This window comes from Gallus gallus, chromosome 13 (genome assembly GCF_016699485.2).
Source record: "Gallus gallus isolate bGalGal1 chromosome 13, bGalGal1.mat.broiler.GRCg7b, whole genome shotgun sequence".
Classification (NCBI taxonomy): Eukaryota; Metazoa; Chordata; class Aves; order Galliformes; family Phasianidae; genus Gallus; species Gallus gallus.
Window position 1 is genome coordinate 6,920,583 of NC_052544.1, and position 13,628 is coordinate 6,934,210.

The 13,628-nt window shown below is 36.5% G+C and overlaps 1 protein-coding gene across 2 annotated transcripts in view; it reads left to right on the top strand.

The window, feature by feature from the left end:
- GABRB2 (gamma-aminobutyric acid type A receptor beta2 subunit) overlaps positions 1-13,628 on the top strand; it is a 335,870-nt gene that overhangs the window by 153,217 nt on the left and 169,025 nt on the right. For both annotated transcript variants that reach the window (XM_046900320.1, XM_040646866.2), the window contains one exon: positions 3,567-3,662. The gene's annotated coding sequence lies outside the window, so the exon portion shown is untranslated. The remainder of the gene's footprint in view (positions 1-3,566; positions 3,663-13,628) is intronic.

Here is a 13,628-nt window from a genome sequence, read left to right on the forward strand (position 1 = left end):
GATTTCCACATGATCAATCCTTCAGAACTGCACAGAGGGCTCCGGTATGTCACTATATTAATATATAAACACTGAACGTTCGGAGCTGGTTCTGGGTCAGGTTCTGGGATATGTTTTAATGCTAAGCTGTTTTGGAGGGTCACATACAGGGATTTCACTCGGACTTTAAAGCAGGGCATTACCAGGACTTCTCTTAGGACTGGAGCTCCTTACTGTAAAACCATGAGGATTGTGTATCATCACTAATTTTGCCCTGAAAAGTACTGGCTGGATCATTAGTATCCCCTCCTCCAGTAAGTGTGTTAATGTAGCCAGCCCTGGAGGAAAATAAGGTCAGACTGCTCCGGCTTTTTCTGTGACCTTATTACTTCTTATAGAGCCAATGAATGATGTAGCACATATGTCATTTAGCTACGCCATAAACAAAGCAATTGGTTCAATATTGGTTCAATTTTGCTTCCTTATGGTAACACAGAGGAATAGGTAACTAGATTGAAAGCAAATCAGTTGTTGATGTAACTTTTTAACACATGAAACACACTTACATTACCAGCTTCTAAGAAAATACATTTAATTATCGAATGATAGAAAGTAAGAATTTGAACGAAACTCAGAGGCTTGTGTATAGATGAAGTTCAGGGCTGGGGTTCTATGCTCGACTTTTGTGTTTGAGAGACCCAGAAGCCAAAAAAAATAAACAACTCACAAGTGAATTTAAGGGGGATTAGATGTACGAGATGCTGTGCCGTTGACTCCCTTTCCCCATTGTCATGGAACAGTACCATATAACCCACATAGGTGTCCTGGCTGCACACAGCTGGAGCTCCTGCTTCGAGCAGTTGTGAGCCCAAATTCTTGTGCAGCCCTAATGCCCCATGAGCACACCAAAGATGCAGTCCCTTTATCTTCTCTTAATCAATTTATTTTAATAAGCTTCTCATAGGCATTAAAATCCCAGTGCTCCGTTGGCCCAACAGGCACTCCTTATTGCCTTTACTTCACTTTGCATTGTTGTGAATTAGACAAGAAGATATTTTTTATTAATCATATAATTTACAACCGCCTCTTTTTTCACTGTCATCCTCTTCCAAATTAGACTCCTACTGTACAAAAAGAAAAGGTCTGTCTCAAAGGTCCACTCAAAAGTAGGCTAGAATGTGAATCAGAGGAACTGAATGTTTGTTTTTCCCCTGAAGAATGGAGTTTATTAATATGTTCACTTGTTGGACATAATTGGACCTGAACATGGCCAGACATACAGTACAACAGATGTTCTTGCACAACTGTGATTGCCTTCTCCAAAATAAGGCATCTAAATATGTGCAGGCTTAAAGAAATTTAGTTTTAGATGTGCATTCGTGGAAGCCTACTTCATCACTTACTCAGATTGAAAACTTAGTGCTTTGTGAGGATAAAGAAAGAAAACAGAGAACAGAAACACAGTGTGAATTGAAATGTCCTAGGAGTTCACTGCACTGTTATCCTTCTCACCTAAGAGGACAAAGGAATGATTTCAACAGATAGACAATTCAGTATGTGCCTTCAGAAGAAAACTACAGATCATGACACTTCTCCTCATACAGGATAGTTCTGCTGAATCCTAGCCAACAGTTAAGGTCTAGCAGTGGCATGCTTGGTTACCTAAGCTCAGTAACGCTGCTGTGAGGGAGATAGCACACACCTCTCCTCCTGCCAGCTTGCCTTACTGAAAGGGATAATTAACTGGAGTATCAAAGTTGGCATGAGTAGATTCTGTGCTACACAAGCATTCCCTTTCCAGGCCCCAAGCTAGTTTTTATACTGCTACACAGGGCTTTGCTCTGTCATAATGCAACTGTTGAAATGAGCTAATGAATGCTGTAAATAAAGAAGTATTAGTTGTAAGTTGGGAGTTGAATGTAATTTTAACTACAGCAAATCAATGAGAGTTTGAGAGAACTCAGCTTCCTGTAGTTTGTGTATTGAGGAAGCTGAGGGAAAGTCAACATGGGCATCAGCTTGAATACTCTCTGGACTGCCGTTGTTGTTCAGTGTAAGCTCGCAGCTGATTCCAGTCCAGCAATCCTTGCTGCAGCATGAATCCCTGACAGCAAGGCAGGTAGCTTGGGCAAGTGGATTGCAGTGTTTGAATGAGTTGTGTAATTTCAGTTTTCTTACAGGAAAATGACCTAATAATCTTCACAAGGAGTTTGCAGAGTCAGAGGCAAAAAAAAAATCTCAAAGCAATTCAAAATATACCAGCCTGCCTTCTAAATCCCAAAAAGAGTCCTTGCACAGGAAAGGCAGTAAAAGGGACTCTGCTATCTGTTGCAGAGCTATATGGTATAATGAGATGAAATAGGTTCTGAATAGGTTTTTATCTATTTTATCTATATTTTTTTTCTTGAACTTTCAGTTAATGTTTTCTTTTCTGTGGCTTTCAAATCTTCAAGAGTGAAACAAATGTATTCCCACTCTCAGCAGTTTTGAAATACTTTGAACCAAGAAGTTGTGTACTTTTCAATTGCTTTTCTAATTATGAAAAGAAATGCTCAGACTGTCAAAAGCGCACCTTCTTTTATTGAAGAAGATCAAACCACCAGCAAATTTTAATGAGACTGTGGTTATCAGGCCAGTTTGAGAGTAAACATAGCTGAGGACATTCTTGGGAAATCATTATTTTTAAGTGTTCTGAACAGACTCCATAAAGGAATGGTGATCATGGAGACAAAAGGAGTTTTTGTGGGAGACAAAGCTCTCGTGAGAATAAGGAAAATATTTCTCTTATAAAGGGCTTTCCAGCTGTGTATGCTTTGGGCATATAAGCAAACAGTTAGGAAATCTGTTGAGAAAGTGGCGTGAACTGGACAGCTTGAAGGCTGTGAATTGCAAATTGAGGAGTGTGGTGGCAGGATTACGCTTCCAGCTGCTAATTTTATCAGCTCTTTGGATGTCATTAACACTATAAGGAAAGATAATATTTCTGATTCATTTGGGAATGCTACTCCTGGAAATCAGATGGGTTTTGAGACAGGAGGAAACTTCTTGAGAAACTTATTTATTTGCTTGCACCTTGGAAGTGAGGAATTCTAAACTGATAGTAACTGTTCTGGCTGAAGTTTCTCTGGCAATTAGTGAGTTAAAATATAACAAAATTTGCACAAAAGCTAAAAGACTGCAGCCAAGCTTCTAGTGTTCATAGTTAATCTGATGGGTGCTAATTGTTCGGCCCCTGACAGAAATGTACTTCCCCTTTCTCTACAGCATCTACATAGTAGATAAGAAATAAGCCTTTATGATGTAGGTATGGTTGCTAAATTCATTAAAGTGACACAGGAAAAAATTATTTTAAAAGTGCCCTTCCTTTGTGAAAAAAGCAGATTTCAAGGTTGTTTGTTTGTAACTCGGTCTATTTATTTCCCAGTGAAGAATCTCATTTTGTAGGTGACAATCAGCAGAGGTATAGGTAAAAATAGTTTTATCCTTGCGCAATTCTGAGTAAATGAGACACATGCCAGGTTGATATTCTTTATTAGTCATCTTTCTGTCACAGGACAGTGCTAACTGTACTCCGTTTCTCCTTTCAGTATATTTCTTCTGCCTTCCAAAATCTTCAGGGAGAATGTGTCTCGCGTACCGCTACCTATGGGACTCGCTTCACCCCGCTGCTGGCAGCAGTGATGGTAGGTGAGTCATCTGCTCACAGCTTGCCGTGCTGCTGCCTCACAGCATGGGGGGCTGGCACAGGACAGGGCAGCCCTCAGAGCTGGACATACCCCTGTCCCAGTCCTGCTTGTGCTGTACAGAGATCAGCCACAGCAAAAAACTGTTTTCTGATAGTGATGTACAAGTTTGTTATGCACCTGCAAATATGCACACAGATCCATTTTTATTTTCATTTATTAAGTGCTTAACTATTTGAGCCCTTGTTCAGAGAAGGCTGAACCTGAATTTGTTTTTGGTCCAAGAAGATCAAAGGTCCACATGAACAGAAGCCATCACATATTGTTCCAAATCTTGGGTTGCTTCTTAAGCCATTGTTCACAGCCTAGCATAAACACTTCAGTAAAGGAAGGAAGCTTGCCTATGGCAGATTTATGGGGCAGCAAATTAAACAGATTTGTCATTAAATGTTTTTGAACGGTGTGGGAAAGACTTATGCTCAGCTGCTAGTATTTGCTCCACCTACCATGCAGGTATATACCAGGGATTTCAAAGTACAAGTGGAACAGGCTGTGTAGTATATAAATCAATAAAATTATTCTGTGATTTCTTGTTTTTCCTAGCAGTGTCTATTGGACATAACACTGGCTGAAGCGCTTCTGTGCAGCATCCATGAATCATTTGTGGAAACTGATTGATATCTCCAGATATCTCATATACACACCTAAATTAAACTGAAGTGCCATAGGCTCCTTCACTGTTGTACAGAGATAAAACATTGCAAAGCACATGATAGAAACCAAATGAGATTAAGCTTTATAACTATCCCTCACTCAATTCTTGAAAGACCTCTATCTTTTATTGGCATTTCTGCCATCTGTAATAACAGCTTTCTTTCATTATTGATGGACAATGGAGGCATCATCATCAAAAGTAGAGCTGATGACCGAGTGATTATTCTGTAAGTATATGAAGGATGAAATGCTTTACTTTTTGAAGCCTCGCTGGTTCTCCTGATGATCTTACCTATGTAGTCCCATTCCCAACTTACATGATTTCAGGTTGTAATTCAAAGACAGGTCTGTTTTAAAAGAAAAGTCTCTTGTATCTCAGAGATACCATACTGAAAGCAAAAAGCTGATTCAGTAGGTTATATTAACTGCATTTGAAGTTGACCACTGATCAATGTTTTAATATAAGTAATTGCTAAATATCCTTTCATAACTAAAGAATGAGGCTTCTCTTTAACTTGCTAGGAAGATAATAGTGACATTTGTCTCAAGATAGAATGGTTATAAAATAGGAGTGTCAGGTCCTACTGTATATTTTCTATTTTTTGAGTCTTGCATAAACTTTGCCATTTTCACAGCACTACAAGTGTCCCAGTCCTAATCTAGAAAAAGCAAGCTGTCTGTATGTAACTATCAGTCCAGCACACACAGGTCCTATGATTGTTTTTTTAGGCTTCCAGCACAGGTGTAAAATGTAAGGTGAGAAGGAGACCATTCTCCAGCAGCAGCACCTGGGGTGGAAAGTTCTGGCAACACAAATTCACCCCACCTGAGTTGAATGAAGTTTAGCAAATTCAACCGTGTTAGCTAATAGTAATCCTGTGATTATATAAGAGTGATGATGAGGGTCATTCTTTTCTTTATGTTGAACAGAAACTGCTCTGTAAGAGAGAAGTATTTTGTAGCTAGATACCTTCAGGCTTGAGCAACTATTGAATGTGGATTCTTAAGTCTCAAGATTTCTGCTTTTTTTGGAGGTCAGTTCTTTTTTTATTGTATATAAAGAGAATTCAAAAACCAAATTCACAGTGAACGAAGCATAGAAAATCTACGTTGGCCTTTTGTTATTTCTGTGGTAGTAGTTACGTAAGATTCTAGTTGGTTGTATAGGTGGTAGTCTATGCATATTTACATTGTAGTCACATTCAGTATTGTTGTCTGATAAGAACGTAAAGCTGTCTGGAAAAAGACTGCAAAAGATACAGAATTTAGACAACTGAATGAATAAATAGTGTAACTCTTTAATATGCTGGTTGAATCTGTCCTTAAGCCCATTTCCTTTTGAAAACACATGCAGGAATAAACTTAAACAAACAAAAAAAAAACCAAAACACTTATCAGAGGTGTACTTAATAAGTCTTTACCATCTTTTACATAATGAAATTTATTTTACTCTAGACAGGGTTAAGTTTGTTTATTTTTCCCAATATTTTTGATGTGTCATCCTCTTACGTATATAACTTCCAGATGTGTATATTGCTATTGTGATTTTTTTTTTCGAATGGTGTGATGAAAACCTCCTACTCTTTTTAGATCTGGAAAAAGATAAAATAATGAGATTTTAATTTTTTTTTGAGTTATGTTAGTGTGTATGTTTTTTTATGCAAGGATGAAATATAACAAGAGGGAGTGGGAGTTAGAGGCTGTTTACCTTTCGCTCAGTCAAACCACTGTGTTGTTGGATGGCCTCTTATGTGTCTAGAGAATCTTGCAGTTTGTTGCTAACCTTTGGTGTATGTGTCATCTAATAACAATGTAAAATATTAATTTATTGCAGTAGCTCTGAATAAGATGAATGCATGTTAAATCTGGAATGTCTCAAATATATATATTTTATTATACTGAATACATATTTCACTCTGGAGTAGCTGTGAAACATATTGAGAACAGCTATTATCTCTTCTAACACTCATTGACTGTGATCAGAGATTAGATTTGTGTCACTTCTTTGTAGGTATTCAATTCAGTACGTTAGTAAAATTACTTCATTTATATTTATTTCTATTTCATATATTTTCTTAGAAAGATTTCTGTAACTGAAATATATACTTCAAATGCATGAGTTCCAAAGTATTTTGCTTGTATTTTTGTACATGTAATTATGCACTCTCTTGACCATGCAATCCATCCAATTTTTTACCCACTAAAGAGTACAAGTGTCAAAGCCATGAGCTGCCAACTTCTCTAGGAGAATACTGGGGGAGACATTGAAAAAGCTTAAGTAAATTTTAGGTAGATAATATCCAGAGCCTTTCCTCTCATCCACTAGGCAGGTCACCTGGTCATGGAAGGAGATCAGATTGGTCAAGCAGGACCTGCCTTTCATGAAGCCATGCAGGCTGGACCTGATCCACTGGTTGTCCCACACATGCCCTCTTCTTGACTGCTGAGATGGAGATAAGCCAGTTAAGTGTTCCATAATTAGTCTCATTCTCAACAGTTACTTAAAGTTATTAGAAAAGTTTATATAGTTGCATTGTGGAGACCATTATGATGCAGGTTTAATGCTCTGTATTAGTAAAAAGAAAAATGAATTGGTTTTCTTCTCAAATTTCCTGGCATATTAAGAACAAGACAAACAATAGTTGTCACAAACTTTAGCTGTGGAACTAGCAGCATTTCTGTCTTAATTTTTGTATTCAGCTAACTAGCATATTAATCGTAATAGTACTGAAATGTACTTGCTAGGCTTCTATCACTTGTACTGAAGCATCACCAGAGTTACAGTACTGTGAAGGATTAACCTTAGAAACATCCTAATATGTAGTCCTTGTGAACAACCTGACGTATTTTATACTTGATAGTTTTGCTTACCTGTTTGGAAAGACTTAAGATTATCAAATAAATGAAGGAAACAAGGAAAAGCATCTGGATTTTCGCAACATGAACAACTAACTATGAGTTAATATTTTATATCTTATATCCAAGGTAGCACATTTGTTGGTTTTCTAAGAATATTGTTAGGCCTCCCAGGAAACATAAAACTTAGTTACCTTGCTGTATACTTCCATAATGGTTTCCCTGAAATGCCTTACTATAAGTAGAAAGTAGTTATTTCAGTCAGTTGACTCATATTTTAAGGGTGAAATTTTGACAAATGAAGCTTAATATAATGTGGTTTTAGGATACACATTTCTATTTACTGGCATAAAAAGTAAGCGTTATTTAATTGTAAATATATTTTAAAATCTAGAAGTAATTAAAAAAAAAAGATTGAGGTGGGATAAAGAAACCCACAACAGAAATACGTAAATTGTTTTCAATAAATATAAAAGTACTCTCTTCCAATGAAATCCTGAATAAGATACATTTTAGATTGTGTGTTTGTGATTATTCCTCTCTGCTCTGCCCAGAGAAGGGCTGCAAAGATGATCAGAGGGCTGGAGCACCTCTTCTATGAAGAAAGGTTGAGGGTGCTGGGGTTGTTCAGCCTGAGGCAGAAGGCTCCAAGGAGACATCATTACAGCTTTCAGTACTTAAATGAGCTTGTAAGCAGCACGGAGTCCAACTTTTTACATAGCCTGATCATGATAAGACAAGGGGGAATGGTTTTAAACTAAAAGACAAGAGAATTAAACTAGATCTTAGGAATTATATATATTTATATATATATTACTTAGAGGGCAGTGAGGTGCTGGCACAGGCTGCCCAGAGAAGCTGTAGGTGCCTCATCCCTGGAGGTGTTCAAGGCCAGGTTGGATGGAACTCTGGGCAGCCTCAGCCGGTGGGTGGCAACAAGCCTGCATGGCAGGGGAGCTGAAACTAGATGATCTTTAAGGTCCCTTACAGACCATGCTATTCTATAATTTGCTACATATATAATGTAAAATCATTTATGAGGTATTTTGCACAAAAGCCATATAATCTATTAATGTTTTAATCCTCTGGTCTTTAACAGTCTCAAATCTCAAGCATTTTGACTAACTACCTGTATTTTACAGAAGCATTCAAACTTGTTAGTTATTTATTGCACTTTTCTTTGAAGATTTGCAGTACTGTATATGCTATTTACTCATGTTTTTACATTGGAGAAATTGATGTTTCCCTGATGAGCATCTTGGAATCATTGATTAGTCACCAATTATAAAATACAGAAACACTGATTAGAAGAAGTGCTTTCTTGATATTGATAACTGATACAAGAAAGGGGATCTGGCAGGGCTGAACTGGGAGGGGGGAGGAAAAAAAGAGGAATTGTTTGCTTCAAATACTTTCCAGATGTGTCCATATGATGTATACTGTAGCAATGAAGTACACTACAGATTATTTTTATAATAGGTAAAATGCTCAGAGGCTTCCCAAATTGCTAATATTTCTATCTTAATGAATAAATTATTCCATTTTATCCTGGAATGGAAAGACATGTACATGATGTCAACAGCTGAACTGAATGAATTTCTGATAGTTCTTCATGTTTAGATGTTCAAGGAAATAAAACACTCCTATTCTTTGGGAACTCCATCTCCTTTTATAATCATCAAACTCTCCCAAGGAGTGAAACATGATTGAGCAGGATTACCAAGTCTGATCCTGAACATTAGTTTCTATCTATGGATTTGCAGAGGGAAGAATTACAGTAGACCTTTGTTTTTATAAACAACATGAAGAGAGGGCTGTAGAAATTCTCTGTGACGTGAGACTATAGATCTTGGGTATGCTGTGATAAAAGAGCTCTGTTGCTACTTTGAACCTTGTACAAATTAAGTCAGCAGTTACTTTGTCACATATAGCAAGACAAATATAATGTGTCTATCTGCGTTAAATAAGAAGAAGATATGCTTTTATCCATGGGCTGCAAGGTATTAATTTGCAGAAGATGTACTTTGTAGCATAAGCTGTATGTCAAAGAATCCATGGATATCTGCAGCTCCATTTGTTCAATCACTATCTAAAAAGTTGTTTCAGAAAACATCTTTGTCATACTTGGTGTTTCTTAGATTTCATTATTCATAACTATTCCGCTTTCCCCACACAACATTTTAAATGTAAACAATGCATTTGTATCTTCCAAACAAGTTAAGCCATAGCTTAATAGAATTAATAGAAGACTTACTGTCAAGCCTGTGATTTCCTGGGATGGCACCTTTTTGTTCTGAGTTAATTTGCCTCCTTCCACTTTCCTAGTGGTAATGCTATTTTTCTTAACTTCCTTCCAACGTAATAATAGTGAAATATCCTGTCAACTGAAAGGTAAAACAACCTGAAAGTATGCGTTAGCTTCATCTGAAAGCTTTCAATTTCTTCTGTGATTTTAAAAGTTTTATTTGTTAGTTCTTCTATGTGCATAAATGTATATATGAGTATGCATGTATATATGAAAATATTTTTATGAATCCATAAAAGTCCATAATCGGCTCTGTCATCTTTTCATACATACATTAAATGCATGTAAGATATAATAGGTTAAATAGTTTAAACTGTGGACAAAACATTATCTTAAGACAACTGGAGGGAAAGTAGCAGTTTAAAGCCAGCTATTTTTATTCTCTTTATCCTATTTCCCGGTATAATTATTTCTGGATCAGTGTCCTCCTTTCTACACATAGACTTCTGTGAATATACTAATATTTTCTGAACTGTAATTTATCCTTTTAATTTGTTTTTCTGAATTTTTATAGCTGCCTTTTTCTGTTTTTCACAACAGCATTTATAGCATTTTAAAAACTCTTGCTCAGTATTTACATTTTGTAAGCATATTATTTCTCTTTTAAAATGTCAGATTTCTCTTTTTAGTGCAAATGACGTTTTTTTCTAATTGAATCTTAAACACAATTTCTCTTCCCTTCATTGCCACAGTAGACCTATACAAATGTAACATTTGTAAACAATGAAATACAGGTGCTGCTATTCTCATTTTAATCAGTGTGTTAAGTCATAATAGGCTTGTGGTCCCAAACTAAATTTAAACTTTCTAAATATATGGGGGGAAGGCTATCAACTCCCTTTAAAATATCTCTAGATAAATGGATAAAACTGACCAGTGCATGAAAATTGTTGCATGTAACAACTTCTGTCCAATAAGTTTCAGTATGTTTATGAAGTGTTATTATTGTGTTCTCTGCTTTTGCTTGTTACCCAAAAGTTAAGTGAAGAGAATTTCTGGCGACCAAATGGAAGATGTTTTTCCAGGTAACCCTGGTTTTAAAATCAGTGCTCTAGAAAGGCTATAACAGTAATTACAGATGACCTGACTGATGACTTTCTGCTGTCTTCCATTGCATCCAAAGTTCTGTTCACTTTTATGAGCCTTCCAAGTGCAGTTTCCTTCTATAGACTCATTTTGAGTCTTTGAAGACTCAGCTACCTTTATTCTAGATTAAATACCCTGACATTTGAAAATATTAGTTGTGGTCTTATTTGTGTGTACTTACCTAATTGTAACGTATTTGACTGTGATCTTGAGCACATGTGTAAGCTTGCGTAAATGCAGGAATACTGGATATCCAGTGAGAGAACTAGCATGCAGAGTTCTTGCCTCGTGAGAAGGCAAAAAAGATAGAATTATCTCATGATGGAGCTGATCTTACTAAAATTTGTTTCTCTGGATGACTTTCAGTCCACAATTGTGATTAAAGACAAATGATAGCACTAGCCAGATAAAAAATATGACTCTAGCAACATTTTTGAATTTTTGCCTTCTAATCAGCAGTAATGATGCTGCTGCCTTTCTCTTCCCTTATATGTATTCCTCACTGCTTTAGATCATTTAGCTTGCAGAGGTCTGTTGATATTAGCTTCTAAAGTGCCTAGTATGATTGGATCTTGTGGTGCTACTGTATGTCAGCCTTTATTGATGGGTTAACATCTGTCTACTGAAGCTTTTATAATTAGTAATCAAATGTCTCATGGGAATTGGCAGCTTTCCTCAGTGTATTTTTAAAATCAGCAGCAGATTTAACAGCTAAATTTCAGTCAAAAATGCTTTCTGTGTGGGAGTGTTGTTGAATGTCTGTCAGTTTCAGCAATCAGCAAATAATTCTAGTTATATCCTGGTCTGACAAGCAAAATTTTATCAAGTAGATGAAAACTTAAGTTTTATTAATATTTGTTGAGTAGTGAAATATCTTCAGACCTTGATTCTTGTTGTTGTAGCTACTTACTATTACGTTATAAAAGCTCAGAAAATACAAAGTTGCCTTACTTTTTCTTTTTTTGCTAATATCAGCAAAAAAGAAAGTGAGGGCTGCTCCGAAAGTAATGCCTCCTCTTATGTTATGTTAGCCCACAAAGTCAGAGATGGATGTTGGTGCGATGGTAGTAGAAGATGAACTTTGCCACTAATACTGCATTACATGTTGTTGCCGTGTGACAGATGGCAGCCAATGGATAGTCTGGCAAAATGGTGTCTGGCATGGCAGTGTTTATGAAGCAAAGGTGTGGATTTGATTTCCTCCACATGGAATAAAATGATGATGGGCATTCATTGACACTTGCAGGATCTTCATGGAAATGAAACAGTGGATGTGAGTGCAGTGAGTTGGTGGGTGGTGCATTTCAGCTGTTGCAATGGTGATGGTGGGTCACCTCTGCTGGTACAGATTTTTACGAGTGCAGCATGCAAGTTCTTGCTCATAGCTGGCAAAAAAATACATAGCTAATGGTGGTGACTGCTGCAAAATGGTATTTTGTAGTTGGGAATAGAAATAAATAGGGAGCCTTATTTTTGGAGCACCTTAAATAGTTTAAGTTGGAAGGGACCTCTGGTGGTTATCTGCTCCAGCTCCCTGCTCAAAGAGTAGAGCCAAATCTATGGACAAATCATTTTTCTTGGAGTCAAATTTACCTCAGTTTTTGAACATTGCCAGTAATGGTGTTTGCATAGCTTTTTATGATAGTTGACTCCAAAGTTTGACTGATACTCCTGTGGAATTTTATTCTTATTTATCTATCTAGAGTTTCCTTTCTTGCAGTTGGTATGTTGCTCATTCTCGTCTTATTCTGGAACACCAATAATTTTTATTCAGTAAGTAAATAAACTAAATCTTCTAAACGTATAACAAGATCTATCTAGAAGTAGGAGGAAAGGTGTGACTGGTTGGGTCTTGCTGTTCTGAAACAAAAATCAGTCATGTTGTCATTGAAGTCTTAATGTGTTTGAAGCTTTTAGTCCTCTTCCCCATACTCTTCACTCTATCACTTACGTATTGCTGGTAAGAGTCTTCACTAATCTGTTGAAATGCCAACAAGCAATATGTAATTAGCTTTCAACACTGCTTGTGAAAAATGGGAAATAATTTTTATCATATAGTATAGTAGACAATATGAAATTGTGGAGGAGAATGGGAAGGGGAAAGGAATGTCACAATTGGATTACAATGAGCCTTCTTTAGCCTGCACTTGCCCTTTTGCATTTCCGTTTCCAAAGTATTCCTGTTGGTTGCATTCTGCATACCTGAAAGAGAGAACGTATTCTTAGAAACAGCATGACTAAAAGAGAACATTAGCTATCATGTTGGTTTTGACAAATTGAGGTATCTAACGAAACAGCGTAAGCTCAATGGAAGTTGAACTGAAGTTAATTGCCATACATCAGTTTCATTTGTTTTCCTATCTCCATCTACTGGGAGGAGGCTATATTACACAATTGCCTGCAGCGTCATGTGCTGTTACCTGGACTTCAAGGTTATTTCAGAACTCAGCCAGATCTTATGCTATACATTATATTAAATGACTGCAATCATCAATTAAGATAGCAAGCATGATAATCGGGATTTTTTTCTAGAAAAATATTGTTGCTAATCTTATTTTCATCTATCTCTATCGTATAACTCATAGGTGCAAGGTTTTAGACAAAACCAGTGGAAATGTTTATGAAAAAATTTGCATATTAGGGCATTATTTTTCTTAATGTGGTTTTGGATCATAACACTAATTAAACATGTTAGACTAATATGCACTTATTAAAGCATTTACATAAAAATATGTATTTGTTTGCGGTAGAACTCTGTAAATTTTAACACAGCTTATTATTATGGAAGCAAGTAACTAGTACATTTTCTAATGGCAAGGGCATGATTGTTTTAATACATAATAAACACTTTATTATATCAATTCCATTACTTTATCAGAGTTACTTTACCTTTTGTGGCCATCTTGTATTTCCATATCGGTGGGAATTCTGGTCGAGTTTTCTATTTCTTTATCCGTACTGTGTCAAATGCCTGTATATAACTAAAGAAAATAGAGTTTAGCATC